This window comes from Triturus cristatus, chromosome 5_1, assembly GCF_964204655.1.
Source record: "Triturus cristatus chromosome 5_1, aTriCri1.1, whole genome shotgun sequence".
In the NCBI taxonomy this organism is placed as follows: domain Eukaryota; kingdom Metazoa; phylum Chordata; class Amphibia; order Caudata; family Salamandridae; genus Triturus; species Triturus cristatus.
Window position 1 is genome coordinate 370,585,338 of NC_140587.1, and position 16,584 is coordinate 370,601,921.

Below are 16,584 nucleotides of genomic sequence, written 5' to 3' on the forward strand. Positions count from 1 at the left end.
GAGCTTTACATTTCATAATTGATATTGCAGTGGGTAGATGTATTGCATCTAATAAGGCATGAATGAGGGGTCCGTGCTGAATGTGGGCACCGTGAGAAGTTAAATAACCTCTCTCTCGCCACAGCACGCCGAAGTCATGTACAACTCCGAATGCATAACGTGAATCAGTGTATATGTTGACTTTCTTATTCGTAGCTTGAATACAGGCTTGTGTCAGAGCGATGAGCTCTGCTGCTTGAGCTGACAAGGTATTTATGCAATTTGTTTCAATGACTTCAGTATCTGTTGTGACTGCATACGCGGCCACTAACTCTCCTGTACTTGTTCTCATACATGAACCATCTACATACAACGTCAGGTCTGGGTCTGACAATGGGACGTCTGTCAAGTCTTGTCTAGGTTTCGTCGTGATAGTAATAACTTCAATACAATCATGAGCTAGTGGGTCTGTTCCGTTTACTGGTAACAGTGTGGCAGGATTTAATGTACTACAACGTCTGATTTCTATGTGTGGCTGAAACAATGTTAATTCGTAACCGGTGAGTCTTGCTATAGTCAAGTGTTGTGTTTGTGTGCGGTTCAAGAGAACCTCTACTGCGTGTGGTACTTGTACTGTCAATGGATGTCCTAACACTATGGCATCGCTTTGTCTGATTGCTAAAGCTGTCGCTGCCACTGATTTCAGGCACGCAGGCAGAGCCTGAGCTACGGGATCTAATGTACTAGAAAAATAAGCACATGGTTTGTGTGATCCTGCTTGTTCCTGTGTGAGTACTGACAAAGCAGCACCTTCGCGTTCTGTAACAAAGAGCGTAAAATGTTTATTGTAACATGGTGTTGCTAAAACAGGTGCTTGACATAAAGCTTTCTTTAGGCTTTCAAAAGCTTGTGTATGTTCCTGAGTCCAAGGGAGGACAGTCGATGTGGCTGCCTCCTGTGTTGTCAACTGAATGAGTGGTTTTGCTAGAAATGCATACTGAGGGATCCACTGCCTACAATATGAAGTGAGGCCTATAAAAGCCCGCACCTCCTTTTGTGTCTTGGGTATTGGCATGTTAGCAATTAACTGGATGCGATCGGGTGTAAGCTGCCTTCCCTCCTTGGACAGCGAGTGACCAAGGTAAACAACTCGCTGGACACAGAATTGCAGCTTAGAAGGGGACACCTTGTGCCCCTTTTCGGCCAAGAATTGTAAAACCGTCAGTGAGGCTTTTTCACATTCAGGTTCGCTTCTAGCGGTGATCAGCAGATCATCGACATATTGAAGCTGGGCAGTGTTGACTGGCATGTGGATACTGTCAAGTTCTCGTTTCAGTGCTTGGCTATAGATGCTGGGGCTTTCTGTGAATCCTTGAGGTGCGCGTGTGAATTTAAAGCTTCGTCCATTTAAACTAAATCCGAACAAGTATTGGCTTTCCGGATCTATTGGGACGCTGAAAAAGGCATTCTTGAGATCAATTACAGTAAAGAATGTTGCTTCGGAATCAATGGCTGTCAGTAATGAAGAAATGTCTGGGACTACGGGGTATTGTGGTACAATACATTTATTTAATTCGCGCAGATCAATAACCAGTCGATATACTGGCGGGGCTTTTGGATCAGTTCGTTTAAGAATCGGAATTATCGGGGAATTACATACATTGGAGTCGGTTTCCACAACCACTCCTTGGGTAATAAGCTCGTCAATGATTTGCAGTAAAGCCACTACAGCATCTGGGGGTAACTTGTATTGTCGCATTCGTGGTAGTACCACTCCTGTCTTTAGTGTGACTCGATATGGTGTAATGTTCATGCAACCAACATCTGTAGGGCCTTGTGCCCATAAATGTGTGGGTAAAGTCTGCAGTCGGTGATCCATGTCTCGGGACACGTAGTGCCCTTTGAAATCACGTAAAAACAATCTTACTCCTTCCGGAGAACAACATATTATAGCTCCTAGAGCTTTCAATGTTTTTATACCTAACAAGTTTTCTGGACATGATTTAGTAAGCAATAAATCTGTAGTTCGTGTCAAGGGACCAATCGTAAGGGGAAGAGGCTGTGATACTTCGTTAATGATAAGTTTTCCCGAAAAACCAAGGGAAATATTCTGTGAGCCTGAGAGGGGTGCCCCTGGAACTTCACTACGTTTTATGGTTGTTCGGCTTGCCCCTGTATCAAGTAAAAATTTTCTATCTTGGCCTAATAATTCACTGTGTACATAAGGTCCTTCTTGATCTACAGGGACCTCGATAAGGGGTAAGCCAACTTCCCTCTCTAGGCTGTTTCATGAGTATCGTTGATAATCAGGATAGTCATACTGTGCGGTCTGGTACATCTGTTGTGTTGTTGTTTGTGTGGCAGCAATAGGCTGCGGTGGTGGAGCTGGCATAGATTGTTGCGGAGTTGGCATGGACTGTGCATGCTGCGGGGCTCCTTGTTGGTTCTGATCCTGTCTAAGTGGCCGTGGTCTTTCTTTTGTATTACCTATGGCGATATTATGTTTTAAAACTGGACAATCGTGTACATAATGACCTGGCTGTTTACAATAGTTGCATGTCCCTTTTACAGAACCTGCTGAAACACTGGACTGTGTCATACCCTTTTTATGACCGTCAGCTGGAACTGTCTGGGAAACTAGCATTTTCATTTTCGTGTCTTTCATGCGTCTTTGTTCATGTTCTTGTTCCTCTCTAATTCTATTGTGATGGTACTGTAGCATTTGTAACATTTGTGACGGAGTGTTACCTTGCCAGGTACTCTCGAATTTCAATACTCTATTCTTAACTTGGGGCAAGGCATTTTCAACTAATTTTGTCACAAACAGATGTGGATACGATTCGCTACTTGCTTTTATTCCACTATTTATACCAAAACATTTTTCGAATCGGGCATATAAATCACTAGTGTCTTCATCTTGCTTTTGTTTACAGGCTGAGATTGCACCCCAGTCTTCCTTTTTCGTAGTTAATAAACGTGGCAGTACCTGTACTAATAAACCTGGTAGTATTCTGGTCTTTTCCCCGAGCCCTAAACCTGGACCTCGAGCTGTTTCTTCGTTTTCTAATGCTGTCCAATCTATCTTTTGGTCTCCCACCTCCCAATCCTTTTCTTTGAGTTTTTCGTAAATGCCCGCAGGCATTAATACCTTTAATATTTTCATAATGTCGGGATAGGTATACTCTCCCATGAGCAACATGTCTTTAATTTCACGGTGGAAACCCGCTGGGTCTTTGTCATGACTGGGTACCACTTTCTTCATTTCTAACAGTTCCATTTTAGATATGGGTGTGTATACAAACACACGTTTAAACTGATTGTCATCACCTTTTATCGGGTGCACTTCGCGTAAGGGATTCTGTCTATCCATATAATACGTCGTTCTTTCCTTGATGGGCAGTGAGACATGTTCGGGGCATACAAAAAGAATGTACTGCTTTCTGGATTCTAGTATTTCTCTAATTAACTCAGTACCTGAACCTCTCCATTTATTCGTGAGTAATTCAGTCAATATATCAGGTAAGGGACCAGGATCGGAGTGTTGGCTTTTATATAATATAAGGAGTTGTTGAATCATATAGATACTAGCTAAACGCTGTTCATCTGGGGTGAGGTTCAAAAACGTATGTGCTAGTGTATCATCACTATATTTTCCGGGACTGTCAACCCAGTGAACGGCTGACCTGGCTAATTCTTGTTCGTCCATAGAATCGAGTATATGATAACCCCTTCGTTCTCGGAGTAATTTGTCAGCGACTTGGAACGAATGTTCGGGGGACCTTATATTTATTATAGGTGTTTGGAAATTTCTGTTATTATCTGGACGTATCGGACGTATCGGATCAGTAAAGCATCTAGTATTATTACAAGATCTCCCTCTACCTACATAGGCCATTGTTTCTAACTGTCCTGTGGGCAGTTCTAATTCTTCCTCCTCCTCCTCGTTTTGTTCAGGCTGGTCTACCGCTAATCTTTCTTCGTGTATTCGTTCTACTTCTTTGCGGATCTTTCGACACATAGCTACTATACTTAATAGTTTATTATGTCTCCCCTCTGATATATTCCGACTCCATGTGGTAAGAATTCGCATTTCTTCCGGATTTACCCCTGGTCGGTCTTGATTTCTGATCACACAATTTATGAGGAAACGTAACAGTTCCCCCTGTATTTCCACTTTCTGGTACTCCATGGCTCTATTAATACTTTCAGAATCTCGTCCTGACTGGACAAAGTGATATATATTTTCTAAATGTGTAGTCATTCCTGGTAGCCTCCCTAAATATATTGCAGCTCGTCGGATACGTAATGATGCCAGCAGCATTTCGTCCTCTTTGCCGGGCACAGGGTCATATCTACAATCTACTAGAAGTTCCTTAAGCATGTCGGGAGTTACTAGTTTGGGCGTACGTTGGTGGGCTAATTCTTGAAAGGAAAGTTTATTTACTCTGGGTGGCGTGGAAAAAATGTTTGCTGTACCTCCTGTAGCACCACCTGGGGTGCTGGACGTGAAAGGATTCGTTGAACGTGATATAGCAACCATAGGTGTGGGTACAGCTGTAGAAACAGATGTGCTTGCCGGAACTTGTGTCGGAGTTTGTTGTTGCGGAGGTACAGACAGAGGGTCTTGGCGTTGAACCCCCTCGGCAGGCGGTCTATGTGGTGCAGTATTAGCATACTCAGGAGCTGCGTCGTCTAAATAAGAGGAAAGGAAAACATCTTCTGCGGTTCTGGGATGCCCTTTGGGATGTGCTTTTATCGGAAACAATGGAGGTGGCAAGTCTTTTGGTATCTCCGGAGTGGCCTTAGGTAACCCTTCGGCCAGAAGAGGATACATACCATTCATAAGGGCATTTCTTTGTCTGTCTGCTTGTTCTGATTTTGCTCGGGTACCTTCTTCAATTAATAGATTTTCTCGGACTTTATTTGAATTTTCCTTACTTTTCTCTTCCTGTCTGAGTGCTTTTTCTGTACGTCTATATGATTCTTTACGCCATAATTCAATGGCATCCTTCTGTGATTGTCTAGCTTTCTTTTTCCATAATTCTTCCTCTACTTTCATGATGCAATCTGCATCCCAGGTCCCAGCTGTGGGCCACCTCTGACTTTCTGGTAATTCCTTGGTGTAGTCTACCCATAAATCAAGAAATAATATGGCGTCTAGGCCATGTTTATGATACATGAAGTACCCTGGAGTGTCCCTAGGAGGAATGGGAACAGCTTCTTCGAGTACCCCTTTTCTAGTTTTGATCTGTCTTAATCTCGAAAAGAGCGGCATATTGAGAACTGATCTGATACCTAATTTTGAACACGTTTAATACAACAAAACACAATAATGAACAGTCATTCACACCACAATATACAGAACGTATTTAAAACATTTTAACATTTAACATTTAATGAACAACAATGATGGCCATTTAGGGAACTAGTCACTAAGCATAATACTCGGCACTAACTAGGTAATTCTGAATTATATACTAGACATACTTGATATACTGCTAAACAGTACAGATACACTGCTGAAACAGTGCAGACCGGATTTGTGTACCCAAACCCGTCTTGACCGGCACACCCTATGTGCACGTCAGAACGCCTCCCCGGCAATGGTACTCACCGGGTAGCTCGGAACGGAAGGCCTCGGAACTGAACTGAACTGGACTTGGACCAGACTGGACTCGACTCGAAACTTCGGAACTTCGGAACCTGGTGGGCCTCTGTATACCTCGGATCTTGCTCTCTCAGCTAGGCTCTGGTCGGGATACTTCGCACTTCTCACCACCTCGTCTGGGTGTTGATCGCAGCCTCAGTTACCCCCGCTCGGCAGGAGGGAGATACAGGAAATCCTGTGGGTACGCGTTGTTGTCCGTCCAGCTGTGGCAGGAGACCGGGCCTGCAACGCACCTCCGGCGCGTGAGATGAGAAAGTGTCCCTGTTCGGGCGCCATATATGTGGTAAATAATTTAATTACCGGTACTTAATTTGATGCGGAAAATTAATAAGAATAGCTCAATAAAATAAGAGGCAGAATCCGTGGTATTAGAGGTTCGAAACGGGCTTTATTCCAAAACACAATTCGAATTTGTGGGCTTCATATTCCATCACCACGAAGGTTCAGGAAGTGAAGGACAATACTTTATTGACAAGTAATCATTTTTATAGAAGAGGCATTACAGTGAAACAGATGCAGGAGGCGTAACAGTTGATAACAGAGATAAAGGCATACATGCGTAACTAAAATGGGTGTAACTAGGCGTAACTAAAGAACGTCATTAGGTATGATGTCACAAATGGGTGGTTTCAGGAAAGAATTTCGCAATGTCAGCAGAAATACTTGGCAGAGATGCGCGCGCAGCAGCATGACGTGTGATTGACGTGCAACTAGGGGGAGAATGGGACTTGACATTTAGCTCTACATGTGGAGACAGAAGTCTGGGGTTATGTCAACCTAATCCCAAATCATATCTAATATCCTATGTTTAAAGAACTGTGTTATCCAAAAAGAGAGGTCTCTTAGGATAGAATCTTATTCTATACTGACTATACTGACTGTTAGTGCGTGTACAAGCGTCTAAGTGTCTACACTAGATGCGAGGGCAGAAATCTTCCATAGTAACAGGGCTATGAATTACTTGCATAAAGACAGAGAAGCCGGGCCCTTTTGCACGGTAGCTAGAGGAATGTTTACTTAAACTGCTAGACAGGAATGCATTGGATGAGGAGCGGAGCAAAGCAGATAATCTTGAAGGTGAAATACAGTTTTTGGCAGGCAGATAGGCCGACAGGCCGAGTCAGGCACCGTTAGCCGCGCAGGGAGTAGGACAAAGTTCATGGATACAGATGCGAGCTCAGACTGGAGCTTTCAGAGGCAGAAGGCAGGAAAAGGCTTAATGGCAGAATCAGGGCCTACTCGCCTGGACTGTAAAATGGGATAAATGAACCATATAAAGCCGGTGGCCTTTCATACTTAGGAATAGAATATCCGGCCCATTCATGGCGGATCTGAAAGAGGACATGTTAACGGTGGACGCACATGTGTTTGCGTCTTCAAAACTGAAACTGGAGGGAACATACATGTACTTGTGATTTATACATGAAACCGTTGGGGTCCAAGATAGGGGACATAACTGATCATAAAAAATCCATATTTCCACATGTGTGTTGTACTTAATTGTGCATGTGTGTCATTCTGCCCATCTCCCCCCTCCCCCCACTCCCTGCTTCTGCCTCTTCCTAGTGCTGTTGTGCCTATAATTTTGTTGCTGCACACATAAATACATGTAATCAATAAATTAGAATAGTTCCTTGATTCTTTTAGGTTTGAAAACTTCTCTAGTGGTTTCTTTTTAATTTTCCATATGAACCGTTTTTTTAATATTCAACAACACATAGAAGTCAGAAGTGCAACGTATTCTATCAACACACTTTCTAGAACATTCTACAACACGTGCAGGTTAAAAGTTCATCAATTTTTTAAAACATAATGATATTTTTTTGTATCATTTTCTTGAATATTTAACGACACGTGCAGGTTAAAAGTTGATGATTGTTTTAAGTTCCAACAGTGCCTTCCAAATGCAAGTAGCAGGTGTGGTTGATCTGAGCAAATTTTATCCTATGATATGTACTCAACGTTGAAACTGCTTTTTCTTAACCAATCACAAAGATGCTTTTCCACAAAACTAATGTGCACCCTACTTTAAAAAAAAATGCTTTTCATGATATCTTTAGAGATAAGTTATAGATAGGAGTTAGCATTAAAAAAACCTTTGAAATTCACTGAAAAAAACAGAGGTTTCAGTGGCGTTATAGTTAGGAATTGGCATTTAAAAAACCTTTGAAATTCACTGAAAAAACCATAGGTTTCAGGGGCGTTATATTTAACTGGACATTTCCCTCGTACAAAACCCTAGAAATTCCCCTGTTATAGTTAGTTCAGCTAACTATAACTCGCGCCCCCGCAATGCACTGCTGATGACGTCACATATTACATCACTCATGACATCTCAAATGACATCACTGATGACATCACTGATGACGTCATCCATGTGATAAATTACCGCATCTTCTCACACCCTAATATAACCTTTGATACACCGACTCAAAATTTCAGACTTCCATTCTCAAAACCATAGATACTCAAAAACCAATATCTACATACCCACTCATTAACTCTTAGGTCTACATACACCCCCACTCATTCACCTGTACAGTCACTCATACTTACAGTCACTCCGTACAAGACTATCATATGCATTTATACACCTACATAGACACTCACACACCACCAATAATCCATAGAGGTACTCTCACACCTAGTCAGTCATGCAAATAATTAATTACACTCCCATTTACTCACCTATGCAGTTATACACACTCAAGTTCACTTACTCATAAAAATAGTACCACATTCTTACGCTCTTATACAATCATTGATACAAGCACACACTTATCCATACAGCCACTCTCACAATCACACACTCTTACATATACCCACTTATATACACTTACACGCTTATATACTGCCTTTAACATATGTAGTTAGTCACAAATTTACCTCTGAGATATACATTCAATCCCTAACACACCCATACATACACTCACTCAACTATACAGTTCATCACAGATGCACTCTTAAAACCATGCACCCATAGAATCACCCACTCACACATCTATGCACAGAGTCACACACAGCCTACGCACACAAACACTCAGGCACCCATACAGATACTCAGACAACCAATCAATAACCCATATAGACACTCATATAGCTATTCACAAAACCATGCAGCCACTTATACACCAACACACAGACATTCACACAGTTTAGTCACTAGTCTGCAGTAAGATACATTTAATGACTCACTTATAGAGTCAGTTACACACCTAGAAAATCATCCATTCACACACTTGTACACCCACTCATTCTTCAACAGGCCTTTCAATATATATATTAAACATATTAAAACTTTACAGAAACAAAGACTCACTGGATGACGTCATCAGTGATGTCATCAGTGATGTCATTTCAGATGTCATCAGTGATGTCATCAGTGATGTCACTGACCATGTCATGAGTGATGTAATATGTGACGTCATCAGCAGTGCATTGCGAGGGCGCGAGTTATAGTTAGCTGAACTAACTATAACAGGGGAATTTCTAGGGTTTTGTACGAGGGAAATGTCCAGCTAACTATAACGCCCCTGAAACCTATTGTTTTTTCAGTGAATATATATATACTTCTACAGAATCTATAGCAGAAATATTAAAGAAAAAATATATATACTTAGATGAACAAGCATCTTTATATTTTATGTGTTAATTGATAATTTTGTAACAGCTTGAGGTACTTTGCACTAGTGTTCAGTATATAGGATCTACATTTTTATGCCTATTATTTTCATTAATCTTATTATATGCAATATTCAGGTGTGTTTAGTAAAACTGAAGTTCTAGACATGGCTCTAGCGAATATGAACCAACCTCCACTGTTTTTGAATGAGTAAGGAGAACTAGATATTCTAGCACTAGATATTCCTTGGGATAGATGGGTTAAAATTTTGCATTATTATTTAATTGCCGTTGCAGGAGAAAACAACATACATTGCTACATATCTTGGGAATTCAAGGAAGAAAGGTTTATGAAGACTTATCTGACAAAGGGGAGGAGGAAGGAGAAGAAGATGTGTTCACTACTACATTAAAAAATGAGGAACCCATTTTAAGGAAAGGCTAAACGTAGCACTTAAGAGACATAATTTATTTAATAGAGTGCAAGGGAAGAATGAAAAAGTTACATCCTATATAGCTACGTTAAGGGCGTTATCGGCAAAGTGTAGACCCCTAATGGATTCTCTCATCAGGGACCAATTAGTCTGAAGCACTTATGACAACAAAGAGCAAGAAAGATTGTTAACTCAATATCTAGACTTAGAGGAGGCAGTGTATATAGCCAAAACTATTGAGCACACAGCTTTTTGTGAAAAAAAATGAAACTAAATAAGAATTACAATAGAGAGGAAAAGGATGTGAATGGCATGAAAGATGCTGACCAGGTTCTAATGTTGCGGGGATTCTGCTCATGCACAGAACTATGAATAGGAAACCAGGACCTCAGTGAATTGTGGTGTACCCAAAAACTCACCTCAGTACCCAGAACCCCTATCCGACTAGTATCAGTGTCTCATTCGTTCTCCGTATCATCTCGAAGCTACCAATGATTAGACAACCCAGAACAAGCGACTTAGAGTACTCTCAGGAATGGTGGGAATCAGAAACACCTTTTCGTTATTATTCTCATATCAGTCCACAACAAGAGTAATCAGAGACACAGAAAAGTTTAAAATGTTTATTTTTAACTACGTGCTCTAAGGTGCAGTACTTTGGCTAAGATAAGCAGAGAAATTATTAAAAATAAAACCATCAGCATTGTTACAATACCATAGAAAATGAAGGGAGAAATCATATTAAAAATGATAGTGGAAAACAGGTCCTATAATACCTTGTGAACCACCCTCCCTTGGCTAATAAACTAGTTTTATAAACTAATAGAAGGTCTCTAGGTTTGAATGGGGAACCCCATACCTCAAAGACCAGCTTAGGTGAATCACATCACAGGATCAGCTCTGCTCTCTGTGTCTGGAAAGGTTCTCTCCAAGTGTCTAAATCATGCATGCAAAATGCAAAATTAAAGGCACCTGAGTTTCAGATATTTGCAGCTGTGTGCTTGTTGTGTCTAGAGCGTGGGCCGATCAACCTGAATTCAACAGTATACATTGTTATTTGACCTTGATGGCTTCTGCACACAGTGTTCAGACTAAGGTCACGATGCACGTCTAGGGATGTGAACAACAGACCGTTCTCATGTGAATAAAAAGCAAGCAAGCAGTTTTACTTGTAATAACAGCTACCTGTAGTGTTGTGTGCAAAAGCAGCAAAGCGGCAAGATGGCGTTTAGCTCCTAAAACGCTTATGCTAACATAGCAATGTGTGCACATAATGCCCTGTCTTCACCACACTAAAAGTGCAGGATAGTAAACAAGCAAATATTACAGATGTGGTCATTCAAATAATCTTGCAAATTACCCTAAGTGTCCCGCCAGAGGTGTTAATTGTAGGAAATCTAACAGAACAGATCATTTTGCAAAGATGTGTAAGTTAAGGGTCACAGTAAAAGAGGTACATGTAGTTCATACGGAAGGCGATTTGGATTCCAAGAAAGACAACAAATTCTATTTTCAGGTGTATAATCAAGAGGAGGACGATAAAGTTAGGTATAGATCGTGTGAAATTCAACTGGATTGTAAGAATATCAGTTCATTTGCAGATTCTTGTTCACTATACAACCTAATTGACAATAGAACATTCATTCAAGGTTTAAAAACAATATGAATATTTTAGAGCAGCCAGACATATATCCAGGTGTTTATAACTAGGATCCTATTCCATTAAAAGGTATGGTGAGAATGCGCATAACATTTAAGGACAGACACACCATTGGCAAAGTTTACATCACGGAGAAAGGATGTAATTTATTAGGTTGGAAACACCAAAGAGTTTTGGGAACAACATTAGATCCTAATAATGAGGAACACGTTTTACTCATTGACAGGACCTTAGTGGGAGCGGATGTATAGACCGACAAAATAGGGATGTTAAAGTATTATTTACACAATACCAAACAAAAATCTGATGCCATCCCTGTGGTACACAAAAATGCGATCAATTCCCTTGCTTATGCGAGAACCATTAAAATATGAGTTGGTAAAATTGGAATAACAAGGAATAATAAAAGCTGTGGAAAGATCAGAATGGCTGACTCCTATTGGTATAACGTCAAAAAACAAAAGTAAAAATATTCAGCTGTGTGTCGACTTGAGGAGTCTAAGCGCCAATATATGGATTGACAAACATCCTCTTCCTAAAATAAAAGAAATGTTGAGTATTATACATGATGCAAAGTATTTTTCTGTATTGGATCGTTCTTCAGCATACACCAGGTTGCTGTTCACCCAGACTCACAAATACTCACGGCTTTTACCACTCCTTTTGGTACATGCCAATTCTTGAGGATGCCGTTTGGTCTTGCATCAGCTGTGGTGCCATTCCAGAGAATAATGCAACATGTCCTGGAAGGAGTGGAGAAAACTATCTGTTTCCAAGACGATATCCTGATCTATCGATCCAATGAGGAAGAACACAATGGCAACCTGAGAAGGATTTGTGAAAAACTCAGAAAGGCAGGCTTAATCCTCCAGAAAAATAAGTGTAAAATAGGAGTAGCGTAATTAGGCTTTTTCGGCCATATGCTTTCCAGCGAAGGGATAAAACTGAAAATGGACTTGATCGAGTCTGTCACCTAAGCCCCTATCCCTACTAATAAAGATAAAATAAAATCATTTTTAGGCTTGGCTGAATACGTATCAAAATGTATTAAGAATTTTTCAGAATCAGTTCAGCCTATCACAGATTTATTAAAGAAAGGCACTTCTGTTGAATAGTTACCAGGCCATACCCTGACATTCAACGAGATCAAGAAAGCCATAGCCTCAGCTCCTTATTGGTAATTTTGATAGTAAAAAGGATACTATACTCACCACTGATGCGAGTAATAAAGGTCTCGGTGCTACCCTGTCCCAAATGGTAGGAGGACAAGAAAGGATTATAGCTTTTGCCTCAAGGACAGTAAAAGAGGTGGAATTTAACCATTCCACTATTCAGATGGAAGCTTTGTCATGTGTTTGGACCACTAATCATTTTAAATATTTCTTGTGGGGGTTACCTTTTGTTTTAAGAATGAATCATAACCCCCTTGTTCCATTATGTGCAAAAATAGATGTTGTGAAAACTACTTCTAGGATTAGTAAGTGGGGTTAATTTATTTACAGAGTTTCAATTTCAGGATTGAATACATACCAGGTAATAAAAATCATGTTGCTGATTTTCTCTCTTGCCTTTCCATTGACAAACAAAAAAGAAGACAATGAGCAAGACATAGCAGTTCTGCAAATTGCTATTCCTTCCATTTTGAAAGCAGATTGGTAAAATCGCATGTCTGATGATGTATCTCTAAGAATGGTCAAAGAAAACATTACTAGGGGGTGGCCAAATAAATCTGGAGATCTTCCAGAGGATATACAACCTTTTAGGAATGTAAGGTAAGAACTGTCCGTAGAAGGGAATAATGTTTTTAAATTGGACAAAATCATTCCTCCATAAAATCTAAGAAGTCACATTTGTGAGCTGGCTCATGAAGGCCACCTAGGGAAAAACCTCACCAAAGCAAACTTATGTCAGGCTACAGGTTCCCACATATGGATACCATGATAGAGGAGTTAGTGAAAGAGTGTCCTACATGTGTTCTTAGTGACAAGTCGAAATGTGCAAGGGGAGCACCACTAGAACTTGTAGAAGTTCCTAGTAAAGCTTGGGACAAATTAGGTCTCAATATAATTGGACCTTTATAAATATCAGGTTTGCATCAGAGATTTATCTAAGTCTTAGTTGATTATTTTTCTAAATCGATTGCGGTTAAGGTTGTGAATTTCAATGGCACAAAAACTATCATATGTTTTTTGTCTGAAGTGTTCACCAGTAAAGGTATCCCACAACTGTTATCGGAAGAAAGGAAGAAATGGCCAACTAGTCTGGCCATATAACATGTATCCACACCACTATATTGTCCTTGTGCCAATGGACTAGTGGAGCGTAGTAACAGAATGATCAAAGATGCTTTACAATTGGCCATGGTTTCCTCTAAGCCCATCATTCAGTCATCACTTCTAACCGTGTGACAGGATATTCCCCATTCTGTTTGCTGAGAGGTCATAAACATGTCTCCAAACTTACCCTGATTGGCTTTTTGAAAATAAATCTTTCCAATGGAATAGGCAGGAGGTCAGGGAAAAGATTTTGGTACATCAAAAGAAATTACAAGAGACCATGATAACAGATGTGGTGTTAAACATCAAAAAAGGGTGGTGGGACAACGGGTCCTAATAAAAAAACAACAGAAACCAAAACAAATACAACAAATACTATGGTCCTGAGAAAATAAAGGAAGTCAAGAAAAATGTAGTAGTAATGGATAATGGTCACATGTAGAATATGGATAGATTTGCCCCACACCTTGCTAAAGACAAACACAATGAGAGTCAAAGACAATAAGGATCAGTCTAGGACATATGAGATCAGACATAGTAGAACAAATGTATGTTCACCTAAATGGCACAAGGACTATGAAATGAAATGAGGAAATGTTAATTCGGAATTTTTCTACTCAGTATGTCTCGCTTTCAGGAACAACCTTTGTTGTGATCTCCTGTTTTCCCTCTTACTCTCCTCCCTTCTCCTCGGTTCACTTCCTCATTCAGTCATTCTAGACGTCTTCGTAATAGTTTTCTTGTCAAGGTTACTCAAATTAATAACATTGTTGTCTCCAAAATGTTCACTATTAGAAAGGACAACAAAGAAATTCTTCATTACATAATGTTAAGTCCTATTAGACTTATTTAAAGAAACTTGTTTTCAAGAGTCAGACAAAGGCTTTATTCTGTTTTTTAATCCATTAAATACACTTTTTATGATGAGGATTCTGTGTCAACATTTGTGCTTAAAAAAAAAAAACTTTCAGCCACTTCTTTAAATATTTGTACCTTTATGAAAGATTTTTCCATGTGCTGTGGCTTGCTATCCAGTTTAAAGATTATATAGATTACACCTATTATATGTTAAAAAAAATTGAAATTGAGAATCTCGCTAGTCATCGCTCAAATCATCTGCATCCTTTTATTGGGATCTTTAGGTGCACATTTATTGTCACAGACTGCTGCAAACATCTCAAACTAGCTTTAGGCCTTTGCCTCTTTGGGTGGTGGACAAAACATATTGGTTCTGGGTGGTGGAGGCACCTGTGTTCTTGTGATGCAGAATCTTTCATCAGCTTGTAATACATTGTATCAATGAGAAGTTTTGTTCTTTCTTTCCATATGAAAATGTAAAGTGGAGCGGTACTGCAATGTTTTGCATCATTTTGGGTTGGACGAGCTCAGCTTGATCAAGCTGATGATTTTGAAATGACCATTCTCCTACTTTTCTGAGTGTAACCATCCTAGCTCCCATGGTTTTTAATCTATTTGTGGAGCCACTTGGATATCTATAGGCCTGATGGGGTGACTACATCTAACACTTTACGAATGACCACCAAATTTAACTTGAAGCCCCATAGCAACCTGATGTTCATCACTTAAAGGATCATCTTTTATTTGTTGAGTTTTGGTTACCATATCAATAATTAAAATCCAACCAATCCGGTACAGAATATCTCCTCTTCTTACTAAAACTTTTAATCACTGCTGTGTATTCTAGAGCCTCAATGGGGTAATTCCTTTCCTCCATGCTGCCTTAGTCATGTGACTAGGCTTCTGGCTGAACAGGCAAATTTTCATTATATTTCATGTTGCCATATCTATTGACAATTAGCCAGCCTAGTTGAGTCCTGCCCTTTTAGTCTTTCTTTAGATTCTGGTGTGTTCTCATTCAGTATGTGAGAATGAGCTTTTTCTGTGACTGCACTTTATCCTTTCAAACCATGTCTTGAGTCTGCGGTCCTTTCAATTGTAGGAGGCAGGCCAAGTATTGCACAGATTTTACACCGGCTTCCTGTTAAGCCTTGCATATTTTTCAAGATGGGGTGCATTATGTTTAAAGCATTGTTTTTGCAAACATTTTAATCTATGAATACGCTTTATGTTGTAGGTTGTGTGGGAATGAATACAACCATTCAGGGGCATGGCTGTAAATTCAATCCACCAAGAAGAATGAGGCTTTCTCCTGAACAACACCTTGCTTTTAGAATGGTTTGCCTCATGCTGTGCATTTTGTTCCAACGCTCATTTAATTCTACTTGCCACAAATAGAGGCTTTAGCCCGTGGACATTGAGGGAGTGGGTTCATCAGGTAGCCTTATTATTCGCTTTGGCCTGCGAAGCCACTATTTTTTATTTTTCATTCTTCATCTTTTTTGTGTGTTTTAAAGTAAGATGTTTATCTCTACATCACATTCTTACCAAAGGGTTAATTTCATGCTATACACAATTACTTAAAACAGGCAAATACATCAGTACACATACACTATTTTCTTTCGCTTGTTAACTGCTTCCATTTTCCACAAATAGGAATTTGAGTTCGCAAATGGGAGCAGAACAATGACATAGCATTTTGTTCCATAATAATTACCTTAGCTATGATGAATTTCTCGTGCTACATGTTACTAAAGTTTAAAAGCACATCAGTCCATTGGCATATAGTCCACGAACATGAGTTTTACAACCAAGTAACTTTTTTCAATTAACTAACTGCGCAAATACAAAGATCTTGCATTCTTAGCGGATCAGGTTAAGAAGATTTTGTGATTATTTTTATACCTTTCTCCATAGTAAACAGTACAAATATTATTTGCAATTATCAGCTCTTCTTCGAGATGTATGTCTCTTTTTCCTTGGAAAGGATTCTCATATGTTCTAACCTGCGGAAAGACTTTTTAATAATAATATAAGTAGTGCTTATGCTTTAATTGTGTTAACTACTCCACTACTCTTTTGGGTTCC